Source organism: Camellia sinensis, chromosome 3, assembly GCF_055761805.1.
Source record: "Camellia sinensis isolate YWXY chromosome 3, ASM5576180v1, whole genome shotgun sequence".
NCBI classification, from domain to species: domain Eukaryota; kingdom Viridiplantae; phylum Streptophyta; class Magnoliopsida; order Ericales; family Theaceae; genus Camellia; species Camellia sinensis.
Window position 1 is genome coordinate 159,706,647 of NC_138963.1, and position 16,805 is coordinate 159,723,451.

At 33.3% G+C, this 16,805-nt stretch overlaps 1 long non-coding RNA gene across 2 annotated transcripts; it reads right to left on the reverse strand.

The window, feature by feature from the left end:
• Positions 1-5,482: 5,482 nt before the first annotated feature.
• On the reverse strand, positions 5,483-15,367 carry LOC145822862 (uncharacterized). Of its 2 annotated transcripts, none has more exons than XR_014364702.1 (6): positions 14,949-15,367; positions 7,592-7,823; positions 7,370-7,439; positions 7,078-7,149; positions 5,812-5,867; positions 5,483-5,721 (listed from the first exon to the last, which is right to left on the reverse strand). It is a non-coding gene; the product is annotated as an uncharacterized LOC145822862 (long non-coding RNA). The 2 variants fall into 2 exon arrangements; XR_014364701.1 differs by lacking the exon at positions 14,949-15,367 and adding an exon at positions 10,891-11,453 and having other exon boundaries at positions 5,485-5,721.
• Positions 15,368-16,805: the final 1,438 nt, after the last annotated feature.

A 16,805-nucleotide genomic window follows, 5' to 3' on the forward strand; every position in this document is an offset into this window, starting at 1 on the left:
AGATGGAGTTCTGATGGTCGCTCCATCACTCACCCCCATGGCTTGACCACTTTCTCTTTCTCCCAGCCTTAAATTATTCACCCATTCCTCCCTCCCTACTAGCTCCGTCGCCTCCCGCGTAGCGAGGCATCGCAGCTCACACCGATGCACCGGCAACCCTTGCAAACTCATTGGTTCCACATTTTTCTTAATCACCATCTGGTGCCAATACCTGGTTACTCTCAGCCATGGTTCTAAATCGTGGTATCGAGTAACGTAACGGTATCGATCCCGGAGTATTGCTATTGATAGTATCGGTCGGTACATATCGGGAATCGGGTATCGCGGCGGTGAAATTTTAAAAATCATTTCACAGGTTTTTCAACTTTTTCTTTTCCGTACCGGTCCGAATCGGTAAGTATCGATCTGTCGTGGCTTATGTAATGGTTTAAAACCGCTACGTACTAGGACTTGGCCGATTCTCCTGCAATTTTCGATCTCAGTGCTGTACCGGCCTATATCCGTCGTGGTACTCAATTTTTTCCGATACGTAACGTATAGGCCGGTTTTTAAAACTATGCTCTCAGCTCCAATCAAGTGCGACAACACGACGCTGGTATCAGGTGCAATAATGCCTCGACATCCTCGAGCTCAAGGGCGTCACTCTCTCCTCGATCTCAAGCTTGAGATCTATAACACATCTACGATCTGAGATTTGAAACACATCTGTGATATGAGATAACTCCTAGGTTTGGTTCTCTCTCTCTTTCTCTCTCTCTTACTCTTGGTGTATCGAAACACCAACCCAGATTCATCACCGGAGCAAAATACCACCAAATCTGCTAAAACCGCACCGATTCGCATCAATTTGCACCGCTCTATCTGCTAATCGCGGTTCAAAGTTTAAAATTTATAAACCTCCTTTGAAACCACTCCTCTTCACTATAGTTAATATATGTATATTTTTTAACCTATAATAAAATATCAAAATAAAAATGAGTGCAAAAAAAATTTAATATGTGAAATGTATTACAAAGTAGTAATTATATATATGAAAAACATCATGTAAAATTAGCTTGTGTTATATATATATATATATATATAATATTATGTAAATTAGAGTTATATATTATGCAAATTCTTGATAATTAGTTAGAATATTCTTCAATTTGTCAATCCGTCCAAAACTGCTCAAACCACAATCTGTCAATTCGCTAATCCACCATTCAGTTTATAATTTTACTCTCAAACCACCCGAACCGCACCGCGTACACCCTAGCTGGAGGTGGTGCGAACCAATTTGTGATGAGGTCGTTGTATGTTGAGAAGTTAGACTTCGACGTGAAAAATAACAAACAAGCCGTTGATAGGCTTTGTATATCAGTCTTCAGCTTGTAGATTTTGTTATGCTTTTTATTCAAGAACTTCAATAATAGTTGTTTAGTTTACTATTATCTTAAACAAATCTCATTTATTTTCTTTTTTTTCAACGGGTAAGATTTCTCTATTTATGTTGATTTTTTTTTTCTTTTTTTTGTTGTTGTAGATCTGTTTTTAGTGTTCCACTCTTGGTTCAACCATACCAAAACAATGAGATTGTTGTTTGAGTTGAGTTGTTGACAGTGAGTTAATTGTATTCAGTAAAGCAAGTGTAAAATCTGTTCAATTTGTTTTTCTAGTAGATCTTGTTGTTGTTGTGTTGATTTTGGATCTGGCCGTGATGAACAAAACTAGTGTTTTTGGATTTTGATTATGATTATGTGGACAGAGAGATAAAGAGAGAAAAATAAATTGTTTGAATAGATAGATTTGAATAGATAAAAAATTAATAAAATATTTGAATAGATAGAAACAAATTGCACAAATAATCAAATTTGGTCTCTACAGATAATTTTTTATTTTACATAAAACAGATTGTTTTCAAACAAATAGTGGATAATTTTTAGAGTGGAAGATCTGTTTTGGTTTGGATTCAATAGATCAAACATTTTTTTCTTTGTTTGTTATTGTTATTGCTGTTGATGTTGATGAGGTTTCATCATATGAGATCTTTTCTCTTTCTTTATTATTGTTATTGTTGATGATTGCAACAGATAAACAACAAAGTTATGACATAAATAGTCAAAAACAAAATAATAATAATAAGGCAAGAATTTCAACAGATAGACAAAAAAAATTAAACATATAGGGAAAAAATTTGAACAGATAGATAAAATTTGAACAGATAGCTATAAATTTGAACAGATAGTCAACAAAAAGTCAACAGATAAGTTGGATCTTTCAACAATAAAAAATATTTACTGAACCTAATACCTTTGATACACTCTAATTTGGATTTATTACACTACAAGAATTAACACTTTTGGCAACAAAAAAATTGGTCGCTAAAAGTCAATTTTTGGTCGGCAAAAATTATCCGCGACCAATTTTTTTGGTCGCTACTTTGGTCGCCAATTGAGGGTCGGCAAAAGTAATTCGCGACCAAAATTGTGGTTGGTCGGCAAAAGTTAGATTTCGCGACTAAATTTTTGGTCGCTAAATATTTAATTACCGCGACTAATTTATTTTGTCGCCAGAACACTTTGGTCGCGAAAAATGATATTTTCCCGACCAAAAAGTTTGGTCGCCAATTATCACATTCAACGACCAAAAAGTTTGGTCGCCAATTGTGACATTCCGCGACCAAAAATTTTAGTCGTCAATCGTGACATTCCGCGACCAAAAAATTTTGGTCGCCAATCGTGACATTCCGCGACCAAAAAGTTTGGTCGTCAATTGTGACATTCCACGACCAAAAAAGGTTTTAGTCGCCATTTGTTACTTTTCGCGACCAAAACTTTTGGTCGGCAAAAATGAGTTTCCACGACCAAGAGCTGTTTTGGTCGGCAATAGATGTATTTTTTGCGACCAAAACTCTTGGTCGGCAATTGTCATTTTTTGCGAAAAAAATAATTTATTTGTCGCGACTAATAAATTGGTCGCCAAAGCAAGAAAACAATGCACCTGTAATTCCTAATAATTCACTCAATCCATAATAAACCTATAATTTTAAAGCATCATTCAAATTAACTGAATCATTAACATTCGACACATACATAATTCATTAACATTCGACACAATACAACTATTCTAAGTTTTCATTGACAAGTCACATCCATCTTGCATAACAAATTGAAACAATACATAATTCAGATTTACAGCATCAGGAAAATTGCTTAATCCACTAAGTTGCCTTGATAGCCAATCAAAAAATCCTTGCGCCCTTCCGTGCCATGCTTCGCATCCATCAAAGCAGTAGTGATGTAAGGCACCTAATAAAGAAACAAAATTGGAAAATTTATCAGAGAAGCATGATAGTGGTAGCAACACTGGATTGCAAACCCGTATCTTTGCAAAAATCAATTAAATCCTATAAACATGTACATCGTATTGAGACAACTACCTGGCATAATAAAACTGTACCTGTTGCTGTACCTGCAAATTTTAGTACACGATGATTAATAAGCTAACAACCATAACAAATACAGGCATAGTTAACTATCAAAGCTCCATTGATTCAGTTCACTTTTATATATGATTTTTTAATAAAGTTGGTAAAATTTATTTTAACGAATAATACCACAGATTAATTAAAACCTGAATGATTCTGATGGTCTTAGCTTTAGATTAAACTTTGGGTTGTAGATGAGCAGCTTGAGCAGACATTCAATCAGCACTAATGATCAAGGCCCCTAATCTAAGTAATCACACACAAAAGATTAACGTGTACCAAAAAAAAAATATAAATTTGCAGTTCACATAAATAAGGTGGCATAACATTTGTGCCTCCTTTCTGTTCTCTTTCCCAAGACATCAAGGGAAAGCATATTCATCCATTCTGCTACCCTACCTATTAGATATGATATGAATGAATACATCTGACGAGTTTTCCTTAAAAATAATAATAGAAAACAAAATTCCTTAACCATAACCAGGGAAAACTCCAATAAAAAAAAATCACATTCATTTGAGCAATCACCTTCAACATTTCAGCTACTGTTATTAGTTGATGGATTGTCAGTTGTGTTCTTCTGCTGTTCTAAGTTTACCGGGTGTATACCATCAAATAAATGTGCTTTCTTTGCTAAATATGTAAATTTTTTTTTTGTTGGCATTAAACCCCAACCTTCTCCTGTGCACCAAGCAGAACAAAGAAACTTTAAGAGGGGAAAAAGTAGTAACCTCCATTATTGAATGATTTCGTTCAGCAAATGCAGAACCAGCACAACCTTGGAAAAATTTAACCTGCTTCTCCGCTTCGATATTCTGAAAAGGAAAATATAAATAAATGGAATCAGATTACAAGAATCAATATTATGATGGCCAACCTACCCTGAAAAATATCCCTATTGGATGCCTTTCTCTGTCCCTACTGAAAACAATGAACCATACCACTGTCAATTTAGACTCTACAAGCCAATCATTAGTTTTCATGCAAAAACAAGACCGTCTTATCTTACAAAACCAAAGGTTGAGGAGCAGCATTAATTGATGTTACTTTCCAGTATTAAGACAGCTTATTACCATTATAAATGATAAACAACCAAAACAAACAGCAATAGAAAAGCATAGAACATTCAAGGATCATAGAACTCTTTTAAAACAGCTTATTATGAAGGATCATAGAACTCTTTTATTATGATGGCCAGCATTATGAAGGATCATAGAACTCTTTCCAGTATTAAGACAGCTTATTACCATTATAAAATGTGTAAATTCTTGTAGTGTGTGAAACCCTCCACAATTATGAAGGATCATAGAACTCTTTTAAAAAAGCATAAATCCACTATCCATATTGACACTTGTATCATGAGCTTTTGGAAGACGATTTTATGAATTTGGTATCCCTTGGACCAAACACAACATTGAATCACGACCTTATTTTCTGCTGATAACTCTAATGTAGTAATAACCATTGATTTTAGGTCATTTCCCAAGGAACAAAGAAAATTATATAATATAGGTATCTAGTAGGCCACACATAACTCTTCCACTTCCACACCTCAATGTAACAATGGCACAATCACTTTAGACCTAATTTTGGAGTGTCCATATCTTGAGGGTAAAGCGCTTGATACAATAGTAAAGGTTAAGGAATCAAGCATCTGGCAGCAGAATGTGGTTCAAGTATAAGGACAAGCCACTCTTTGAGGTTGTGCCTAAAGGCCCAAGGTTGGGTACTTTGTGCACTTTGATGGAACCACCACTTAAGATAAGTTTCTTCTACTTTTTTAGTTATTCAAATACCAATTAAAATACAGGATGAATGGCCCACTCTAGATGTATGGCAATTGACCAACCAAAAGGAACAATACCACAGTAGAAGAATACAAAGGAAAGATCACCAAGTCCAGATGAATTTGCAATGGAAAATCCACTTTTAAGTGTTCAAAAACTATGGCGGTACAGGGCACCACATCTGATCTATCTCTCTCTCTCTCTCTCTCTCTCTCTCTTACACACAGACACAAGCACATTCATAAGTGGTACTGTTCAACGCTTCTTTAATGCATTTAACTTTTGTCTCATCTATTCATTTTTATGCATGTTTTGGATGTACACAGACAAATGTGGACCATTAGATTGTAAGTCAGAGAACAAGTTGGATAATAAGCTGGCATGTAGAAGTACTGAATGAAGATTGACCAGAGGATTACTCACTTATTTGAGCTCCCAGCCTTCTGCACACCTGATTTGAACAATCTGAATCACATAAAGGACAAACGTTAAATAATGAGATCAAATATCCTGAGAAACTTCCAAAGTTCATATTAAGTGCACGACGATACAAACCCATTACTGAACATATCTAAAGAGCCAGCGATCATAATCCGTGCATTATTTCTAGCCTGCACCATATAAGAATTTTTAACAAAAATGATTCAAGTTTGGTAGATCTCAATACAAAAAGTTAGCATTTATCCACTTAAAATATCTAAACAAAGACTTGAATCGTTGTCAACAAATATGATTTAACTACAAGTTTGGTAGATCTCAACCAAAAAGTAAGCATTTATTTATTTACAATAGTGAAAGACAAATAAAAAATAAAAAAGACTTCGACCTTTGTCAACTATAGTTAAAGTTCCAAAGTGAAACCACATAAAAAAGAAATTGGTGCAGGAAATGATTAATGCAAATGCAAACCATTCATGAATTACTTATTTCAGTTATGGGCAAATAAATATTAGATGGTCAAAGCACCCAAAACAAATGTTAAAGAATATGAAGTTCAGACATCCCTGCCAATAAGAATTTTTTTTCAAGAAAAATTTCACAAGAAATTAACTAAAAATGTTAAGATATAGGCATATAGCATTTTTTGATCAGCAGATATAGGCAAAAAGCATTACAGAGATCGCTTAAACAAACTCCAAGGCAGAAAGAAAACTTGGATTTTGGATTAGCAGGATATGTAGAAGGAACAGCAGCAACATACCTAAGGTTATATATAAGGGTTGGCTTAATGAATAGAAATTAATCTCAATTTCACACGTCTCGACTATATATATATGTGTGTGTGTACTGATTGGACTTGTCCAGTGAAAACCAGTTTGATCAAAAATCAAAACTAGCACTTTCTTGTACAATTCAACTGACAGCAATGTACAAGAAATGTTTCCCTCACCTGTTATGCAAGCAGAAATCTAGTACTCTCTTGTACTTGTATCTATGTCTGAGGGTAGGAGGTGAGATGATCCAAATGCAATGCTGTTAGACAACTAATCTAAAAGCTTAAGCAGATGGAGAGGGTTTGGTTAAGCATTTCAATCATCAACATTGGACTAAACATAATGAGAAATTATTTCCTGTAAACTGTAACGCCCTTCAAACCTGACAAAGGCTCTAGAAACTTGCCTGATAATTCATATGCATTATCCAAATGTAGAATAATTAAGGAAATAAAAAGTGAGTCTCAAAGCATATCAGCTACCGAGGCTTACTGTTCAATGAAGTTAGTGATGTGTACAGACACAAATAATAAAAATAAAAATAAAAATAAAAATAGAAAGGCCCTAGATAATTTTACTGAAGCACTTGTACGAAAGAAATCTTTACCATTTTCTGGTGCTGATTTAAAGCTTGTAGTTTATGTTGCTCATATTGATTTCTTCTGCCTTCCTTCTTTAGCTGCTTGAGAAAAGCGTCATCAACAATACATTCAATGATATACGTGCATACCATAAATAACATGTTCAACTAGTTTGCCTCTTTCTTTTTCTTTTTTTTTTCCTTTTTGATTAATTAAATCTGAAGCATGCATAAGTTAAAACTTTTATAAGTGAAACATGTTTGCTTTTTAAAAATGAAGAATCCCAGGTTACATGGATAACTGGGAAACGTCAAGTACCTGAAGCAATTCCTTCTCATGAGAGGCCTTCCTGGGACAATAGTTCACCACCAAACATTGTTAAATCAATCTGCAAAATAAAGTTCAATTATTTGATAAGTAAAAATAAGATAATTTGGAGAGAAAAAAAAAAAAAACTGCTTAGAAAACAGAATTCAAGACAGGCTGTTCTTATACAAGCACTCTGTATAAAAAGTTTAGGTGAGTATATATTTCTTTTACCAGGTACACATCCATAATGTATAGAGTCTGCTATGCGATCACTATTGACTTGTGAACCACCGGGCATATGCAGAACTTCGTGGTATAGAATTTCTGTAGGTATACCAAATGTCCAGTGCCTCTAGTTATTCTGTTGTTCTGGATATCAAGTTCTGTGTCATTCTCTCATTCACTTGCTAGTGCAGCTCTCATTTCAGAATTGCGATGACCTGCCCAAAAACCAAGCATTTTCCTGTACATTGTGCTAAGCTGATATTAGTAGGAAATTTATGAAAAGTATTGTTCCTTCCACTAACATGAAGTTTAATTTGCAATTCAGTGGAAGCATAAACACAATGTCTAATAGATAGTGAACCACAAAAACATTAAGCAAGCTAGACATTTGAACAGAAAGGCCATGAAGGATCAACGCCAGGTCAAATCAAGCAAAACAAAGTCTTATTGGACCTTGTCCACCCCTTCAAAAAAAAAAAAAAAAAAAGTATGCTCAAAAGGACTTCTGCAGCAAGATTTCTAATGTTTGAGCAATAAAATTTATTATGACCCTTTGACAGTAATGTTCAATAAATTACTAAAAGGAAAAACAGAAAGACAAGAAAGAAAAATAGTGGCTACTATGGAGATTTCATTATTATAGATAAGAATATCCGCTGTGGGTTACCCCGCTGAGCTTAAAGGATACATTATAGCATATGGCATTTTCTCTATTATAACTACGACCTTCAGATGGTAATTAAGTGCCCAAAGAAGATACACACACAACAAAAATAAAATAAAATCATTATGTTCTGCCATTAGATGCGACAGACTATAGCATGTTTCCTTTACCACCATAACCCACTCTTCCTTCCCCACTATAGACCACAATGATTGGTAACAAAATTTGGCGAGAGAAAAATTCATAACATAATCCTAAGGGTTTGTAATTAAGATTTTATTTATTTATTTTATGGTGCACCCTTCATAAGTATTGGGGAGCGAGCTTGCACTGGCTGCTATTCAAGATCAAGACAAAGCTAGATTTATAAATGAAGATATGAATCAAGATCTAGGAAAAGGAAACATTTATCCCACAGGAAAGAATTAAGTCAATAAAGAGAATTAAGATGCCTCTTTACAAAGTTGGAAGTGATATCATATCACTCAACCTTAGGAATGTGATGAGAATACCACACAGTTGCATCAGTTGCTATTATAAACAATGAGAACTGAAATAGTTGGCTTAATCTACAACCATACCCAAAGCCATCTCAACAAGAAGTAAAATAACTAGAGCAAGGAGCCATGCCTGCATAATCAAGATAGTTAACTATGTCGAAATTAAAAGACATTGAAATGAAAATTAAATAAGAAAAAAGAAAATAGCAATTAAAGAATAAAAGAACCACTCAATTGCTTTCTCATAAATTTCTTGTCAGTAAAAGACTTCCAAACAACATAGCTCTTATTGGTCAATCAAATTTCTTGACAGTTGCTCAAAGAAATTAGTAAATGGAAATTTTTGAAGCCTTGTAAGCGTATTGATGGTTACTTGTATTCTTGCAAGAATTTAGGAGAGAAAGAGAGTTACTTGTATTCTTGACAGTTACTTGTATTCTTGACAGTTACTTGTATTCTTCCAAAATGTATGGCATTAAGAAAATTTTACTACCATTCAATCCAAGTTCTCTAGATGTGGGAACCAATTCAAGCTCTTGTAGAATTTCCAATAGAGAAAACTCAAATTCATCCACAAGAGCCTAAGAATTGAAGCAGTTTTAATTCAACAACACAAAATAGTTAACTAATGCATTTAGTTGTAGTACCTTCTTAACGAAACTAAAACCCTAAAATTGGAGTTAATCAATGAGTTCATGTTTTTCCACATACTCGTCGTACACCTAACCTAATCATTATTAAAATGCCTTTATTCTCATTGTTAATAGGTCTACAGTTTGAAATGTCCAATTAATATGTGACGCAGAGAGACAATAATGTGTTTGGTTATCTTGGAAACGACTTTACTTGGAAATGACTTTAAAGCAACAGAATCATCTAGTAGCATATGCTGATCATCTTTGACAGTAAAAAATATTTAATGAAATTGTTGCTTCAACTTTCAGATTCATTGAAAATGATCTTGGCTTTGAGTCACATCATCATCACTTTCTACATCTTTTAATTTTGTGAATGCATTACACTCTTAAAACTTTATTTAGATGCGTTTTATATAAATGGTAAAATTAATATCACATTTCCCTAATTGATTAACTAACTAACTTCAATCAAATATGAGTTCAGGGTATCCTCAATTGAAAAATGCTAAAATTATATTATCATAACAACTTTAAAGCTTTCTCAATCAGAGGTTATGAGATTTATTGTTTGCGTCAATTAATTTCTTAAAGAAGAACAAGAAGAAGAAAGCGTTGCTATTGATTCTAATCGTATCTAAGCTCACAGACTCTTAGGTTTCAGGAGAACCTCAGTTTACGGCAATCTCCATCATCAGCGGTGCATTTTGTAGTCATTGCTCATAGAGTCAGTCCATTATTGTGAGAAGTATGCTGTTGAAATTTTTTTACTACGTAGTTCCAAATTTAAATTTTTCGCCCCCATGTAATCCAAATTCAATAAATATTTTCTCAAAACTGCAGTTCAAAGCTTCTCAATCATGAGTAACACTCAATGAATAAGCAGCAATATTGGCCATTTTTTCATATCAACAGTCTCAGCTCCAATAAGTAATTGTCTATCACTGCAAATCAAGACCTCTCATATAATTTAGTAAAACAATACTTTAAAGTTCCTACCAAGAACTTAATTTAAGAGCAAAGACAACTAATCAAGACCTCTCATCCTATATTTAGTATAACAATACTATAAGATCCTAAAATAACTTAATTTTATGAGCAAAACGTTTGATGCCCTTGTTCCAGCCACTCTTCACATTACAACGCAGATCCATACGAACGCAACAAGTATAGAAAGAACAAAAATAACCAATATTTTCCCTATAATATTTACTTGTCAAGAGGATATTGATCAAAATTGATTTAAAAAAATAATCTATAGCAAGGAAAATTTTCGCCCTGATGAATTGTTATGTTCTGATTTTTGACAGCATAGAGACAAAATTGGATGACAAAACAATCAGAAACAAGACCCATAATAAACTCATCTTCAGTTTCATAAATAGCATACACATATCACCTAATTAATAACATCCACAGCAAAAAGAATAATACAAACAAACAAAATTCAAACAATTATCAGAGAAAATATAGATAAAACAGAGCACAAGAAGCTTAATTACTTACCATGAATTGATCGAGCTCCTTATCATCGCCAATGCTACCATGGCCGAGACCCGAATACTTCCCCACCACGTGCTGCGATTGAGCGAGCTGAGCGTCAATCCTCGGCAACTGATCCACCGGTGTTGCGGTACGCAAGCACGCAACATGAGCCGATAACAACTGCTCGTAAAGCGGATGCGCCAGAATTTCAGATTTGAGCCTAGCACTCTGCCAATTCATAACTCCCTCGCCACCACGAACATCGCTCCCTGTTATCTCTCCTCCATTGTTCTCCACTTTATTGTTGTTCAAATCAGCCGATTCGTGCGATATCGAAGAAAGGGACCTCGTCGGTCGCCGCCTTCCCTTGCCTCGATGTCGCCTCCCCTCGCCTAGCTGCCGGAGTCGTCTGCTGGAGTCGTCCACCGGAGTCACATCGCCTTCATCTCCATGTCGTTTCGTCTCTGCTTCTCTCTCAAAGACGGGTTGGGTTAGGGTTATGCAACAAATGAGCGAGAGGAAAAGAGGCTGAAATTCAAAGGGAAAAAAAATACAAAACGATTGAGAGAGAGATGAGCGCGACTGAGGAGAAGAAAAATGAGGGAAATTTTGGGGGGAATTTTGGAATAATTTGTTAATTTTTTTTTTCAAACGTGGCAAATGGGTGGGTCTGAACGAGTCAAAATAGATTTTGTATTAAAAATTTGTTTCAATTTTTGAAAATTATTTGTTTGAGTTTTTAATTAGTATTTTTTTATTTTTAGTGAATTTTTTTAATATTTTAATCAATTAAAAAAATATTTAAAAAATCAACAACTAATCAAGCTATTTTTTAATTATATTTGGTTCTAATGCTCGGTTTTCTCAGCAAACAAACAGAGAAGAGAAAATTTTCAAAAAAAAAAAGAAGAAACAATCTTGCATCAAAAACAAATATACAAATACAAGGGTCTAAAAGTAAAATAAGAGAGAAGCACAAATCGATTACAAATCAATCAGAAAGTCAATGTATGAAAATCAAATGATAGAGATTAAAAAGAAAAAAATCAAAAAGTATGTATGAAAATCAAATGATAGAAATATAGATATTATTATTATTTTTTATTTGGTAGAAGTAGGGGTAATATTTTAATGAAAAATATTTTCCACTAAAATAAAAGTTTATTTTCTGTGGTCAATAAAAAATATTTTTCTACAACCTATTTTTTTTGGTTAGTAAAAATCATGAACTAATTTTTTGTGATAGAGGAAAGGTAGCGACATTAGTGGTGGAGGTGGTGGATAAGAGATGATGGTGGTGGTGGTGGTGATGGCGAAAAATATTAGTGGTGAAGTTGTGGTAGTTGTAGTGTAGATGGAGTGGAAGGGGTGAAGGAGAGGTAATGGTAGTAGTAGCGGCAGTAGTGGAGTGGTGGCGATGGTAGTAGTAATGGTAGTCGTAGAGGTGAAGTGGCGACAGTGGAAGTAGTGGTGGTGGTGGAATGACGTTTGCAGTACTGGTGAAGGTGGTAAAGGAGATGGGTGGTGAGAGAGAGAGATGAGTGAGAGATGGATAGAAGAGATAGAGAGAGAGAATAGAGCGGGAATGGAAAACAAAAACAGGCGGGAATAAAAAATATTTTTTTTTTGTCAGAAATGAAATTTAAATAACAAAATAATGTCGTTTAACTTTCTTTTCTTTTTTTTTTTTTGCGACGGGAGTTGCCGTCGTCAAAAAAAAATATTTTTTGTTAAAATATATATTTTTTTGTAATTAATGATTTTTTTTTTTTTTTGTAGAGGATAGAAAGTGGCAGTAATGGTGAAGGTGGTGGATAAGAGATGATGGTGGTGGTGGTGGTAGCGGCGAAGGAGATTAATGGTGAAGTTGTGGTAGTGGTAGAGTAGATGAAGTGGCAAGGGTGAATGAGAGGTAATGGTAGCATTAGTGGCAGTAGTGGTGAAGGTGGTGGATAAGAGATGATGGTGGTGGTGGTGGTGGTGGTGGCGAAGGAGATTAGTGGTGAAGTTGTGGTAGTGGTAGAGTAGATGAAGTGGCAAGGGTGAATGAGAGGTAATGGTAGTAATAGTGGCAGTAGTGGTAGTGGTGGCAATGGTAGTGGCAATGGTAGTCGTAGAGGTGAAGTGGCGACAGTGGTAGTAATGGTGGTAGTGGAATGGCGTTTGCAGTAGTGGTGAAGGTGGTAAAGGAGATGGGTGGTGAGAGAGAGAAAAATGAGTGAGAGACAGATAGAGGAGAGAAAGAGAGAGAGAGAGAGAGAGACAAAGACAGAGTGATGAGCAAGAGAGAGACAAAGTGGTCGCTAAAAGTGCATTTTCTTGTAGTGGATAGATAAATCGAGAGGGAGCTCAGTAAATAGAGAAGACAGAAGGGAGAGAGTGAGCAACGCGAACATAGTGGGAGAGAAAGAGAAGAGAGAGAGAGGGACAAAAAGATAGAGAGTGAGAGACAGAAAAAAGATAGAGAGAGAAGAGAGATGAACGAGAGAGAGATAGAGAGAAGAGAGATGAACGAGAGAGAGAGAGAGAAGAGAGATGAGCGAGAGAGACAGAGAAATATGAGAGAGATAGAGAAAAGAGAGATAAACGAAAGAGACAGAGAGAGAAAAGAGATGAGAGAAGAGATATATGAGTGAGAGACACATAGAGAGAGAGAGAGAGAGAGACAGATAGACAGAAAGAAAAGAGTGATGAGTGAGAGAGAGAAAGAGAAGAGAGAGAGGAAGATGAAAAAATAGGTGAAAAGATATAGACAAAGAGAGGGGGAGAGAAAAAAATAGCGAAAAGAGATAAACGAGAGAGAGACAGAGAGAGATGAGCGAGAGAGATAACGAGAAGAGAGACAGAGAGAGATGAGAGAGATAGACAGAGAGAAAGAGAGAGAGACAGACAGACAGAGAAGAGTGATGAGTGAGAGTGAGAGAGAGAGAGAGAGAAAAGAGAGACAGAGACAGAGAGATAGAAAGATGAAAAAATGGGTAAAAAAGTTCCGTGTCTAAAGCCTCATTTTCTAGTAGTGAGTCATCTCTATCATTCATGGGTAGAATAGAGGCGCGGATTTGGGAATTGTATATTTTATATAAAAATCAAATTGAAATATTTTATACAATCACACCTATTTAGGGAGTGTGATTAAAAAGCAGTAATGTATATATAATCACACTTTAATTAAAATGTGTGATTAAAAAATATATATATAATCACACTTACTTAAAAAGTGTGATTAAAAAGTAGTAGTGTATATATAATCACACTTTAATTAGAATGTGTGCTTAAAAAATATCTATATAATCACACCTATTTAAAAAGTGTGATTAAAAAGTAGTAGTGTATATATAATCACACTTTAATTAGAAGGTGTGATTAAAAAATATATAAATAATCACACTTTAATCAGAATGTGTGGTTAAAAAATATCTATATAATCACAACTATTTAAAAAGTGTGATTAAAAAGTAGTAGTATATATATAATCACACTTTAATTAGAAGGTGTGATTAAAAAATATATAAATAATCACACTTTAATTAGAATGTGTGGTTAAAAAATATCTATATAATCACACCTATTTAAAAAGTGTGATTAAAAAGTAGTAGTATATATATAATCACACTTTAATTAGAAGGTGTGATTAAAAAATATATAAATAATCACACTTTAATTAGAATGTGTGATTAAAAAATATATATATAATCACACTTGTTTAAAAAGTGTGATTAAAAAGTAGTAGTGTATATATAATCACACTTTGTTTAGAAGGTGTGATTAAAAATATATATATATAATCACACTTAATTGAAAAGTGACATAAAAAATAAATATTATCACACTCAATCAAATTAAGTGTGATTAAAATATCAATCTAATTTTTTTTATCACACTTCCAATAAAAGTGAGATCTTTTTTTTTTGTCAAAGTGTGATCTTTAACTATTTTTGTAGTAGTGTATGCTAGGAACCTTTGACAAAGAAAAAAATAACTGAAACGAAGGAAGTACAAAGGAAATAGAACAGAGATTCAGATAACAAATTGAGAGATAGAGAGAAATAGAATATAGAGCAAAGAGCGGACAAATCTACCTGAGCTAGAATGAAGAGGAGATGGTGTAGCACAACAACGGTAAATGGCGAAAACCTGACGGTCGACAAATACCTATGCGAGTGTGCGATTGTGAGAGGGAGAGAATTTCCAATCGTGAGAGAATGGCTGTGCAAGGTGAAAATCGTGGAGATAGAATAGGGGTTTTACCTAGCAGCAAAAAAAAAAAACTGAGAGGGGAAATTGGGAGGGAAGGTAAAAAACAAGGTCTTGTTTGGTTTGAGTTCAACTTTCTATTTTATTATTATTATTGTTTTTACTCATCCAAAACAAGCTTTCTACTCTTTTTAAATATATTTTAAAATTAAAAATTATTCATATACTTTATAAAATTATATAACATTGATAAGTACTTTTGAGTTTATTTGGTTTCAGTTTTCTGAATTTAATTTTTTAAAAATTGAGTTTTTTTTTAGTTAATATTTTTAAATTTTAATTTTTTTTTTAAATTTTTTTAGATGCACCTTACTTAGATGTATCTAAAAAGTAAAATATTTGTGAAAAAATATTTTAAAAAATTAAAAAATACAAAAAATATACTAAATTTTGGTTTTTTTTTTTTAATTTTTGATATTTAGTGAATTTTAAAAAAAATCACAAAAATTATATTTTTTAATTGTATTTATGTTAGGTGTGTCCAAAAAATTTCATTTCCCCCTCCTGGTTGTTCAAATTTCCCTCCCAAACTTGTGGCGACCAAAAGACCAAATTAGTCGCAGAAAAAGTACCTTCGCCGACAAACTTTTTTAGTCGCCAAATCTCAATCAACGGCGACTAAAATATTGGTCGCTAAAAATACAAATTTGGCGACTAATTTTTTTTGGTTGCTGAAAAAAAAATTTTGGCGACCAAAAATTTGGTCGCCAAAAAATATGTGACCTTCCGCGACTAAATTTGTAGTTAGTCGGGAAAAGTATACCACTTTCTGCGACCAACTCATTTTTTGGTCGCCAAAATATAACCTTCTGCGACCAATAATATTTGGTCGCCAAAAATAATGATCATTCGCGACTAATTAATATTTGGTCGCCAAATGTCATTTTTTTGCGACTAAAATTTTTTTGGTCGGCAAAAGTGGTCGCCAAATGTGTAAATTCTTGTAGTGTTACCAATTTTCTCCTTTTAATTTTATCAATTTAAACACTAAACTTTTGATTTATTTTGAATTTAAATCAATTACTTATTTTCATTAAGTAATTAAGTAAAATTGATTGACGACAAGGTATTTTAGTAATTAAATTCAATAATAAATGATATTTTCGACATTGCATGTATACTTACATTGAGTTCAATGACTAAAATACTATTTTTCAATCGATTTTACTTAACAAAAATAGATGAATGGTTTAGATTTAAAGCAAATAAAAAAATTGATTTAAATTGATAAAATTAAAAATTTTAGGTTTATTTTGTTAAAATGCTCAAACATTGAGGTTTTTTTTATTATTTTATTTTAATTATCCCAAAAAAATTATTAAAACCCTAAACCATAGCATATGAAATTATCTTTAATATTAGTTTGTGTTAAAAAAAAAAAAAGATTTATGTGTAGGTCTTAATGGATGGATTTATTGTCCAACAAGTTATATGATAATTAATGGTATTTTTCATCAAATATTATTAAAAAAAAATGTCACTAATTGTTAATTTTTAGTAACAGTTTAAAAATTTTGTTACAAAAAGTGTCATTAATTATAAACTTTAGGGACAGTTTAAAAAAATTATCACAAAAAAGTCACTAATTGTTAACTTTAGTGACAGTTTGAGAAATTTGTCACAAAAAAATGTCACTAATTGTAAGTTTTATTGATAATTTATAAAAAATTGTGATAAAAAAA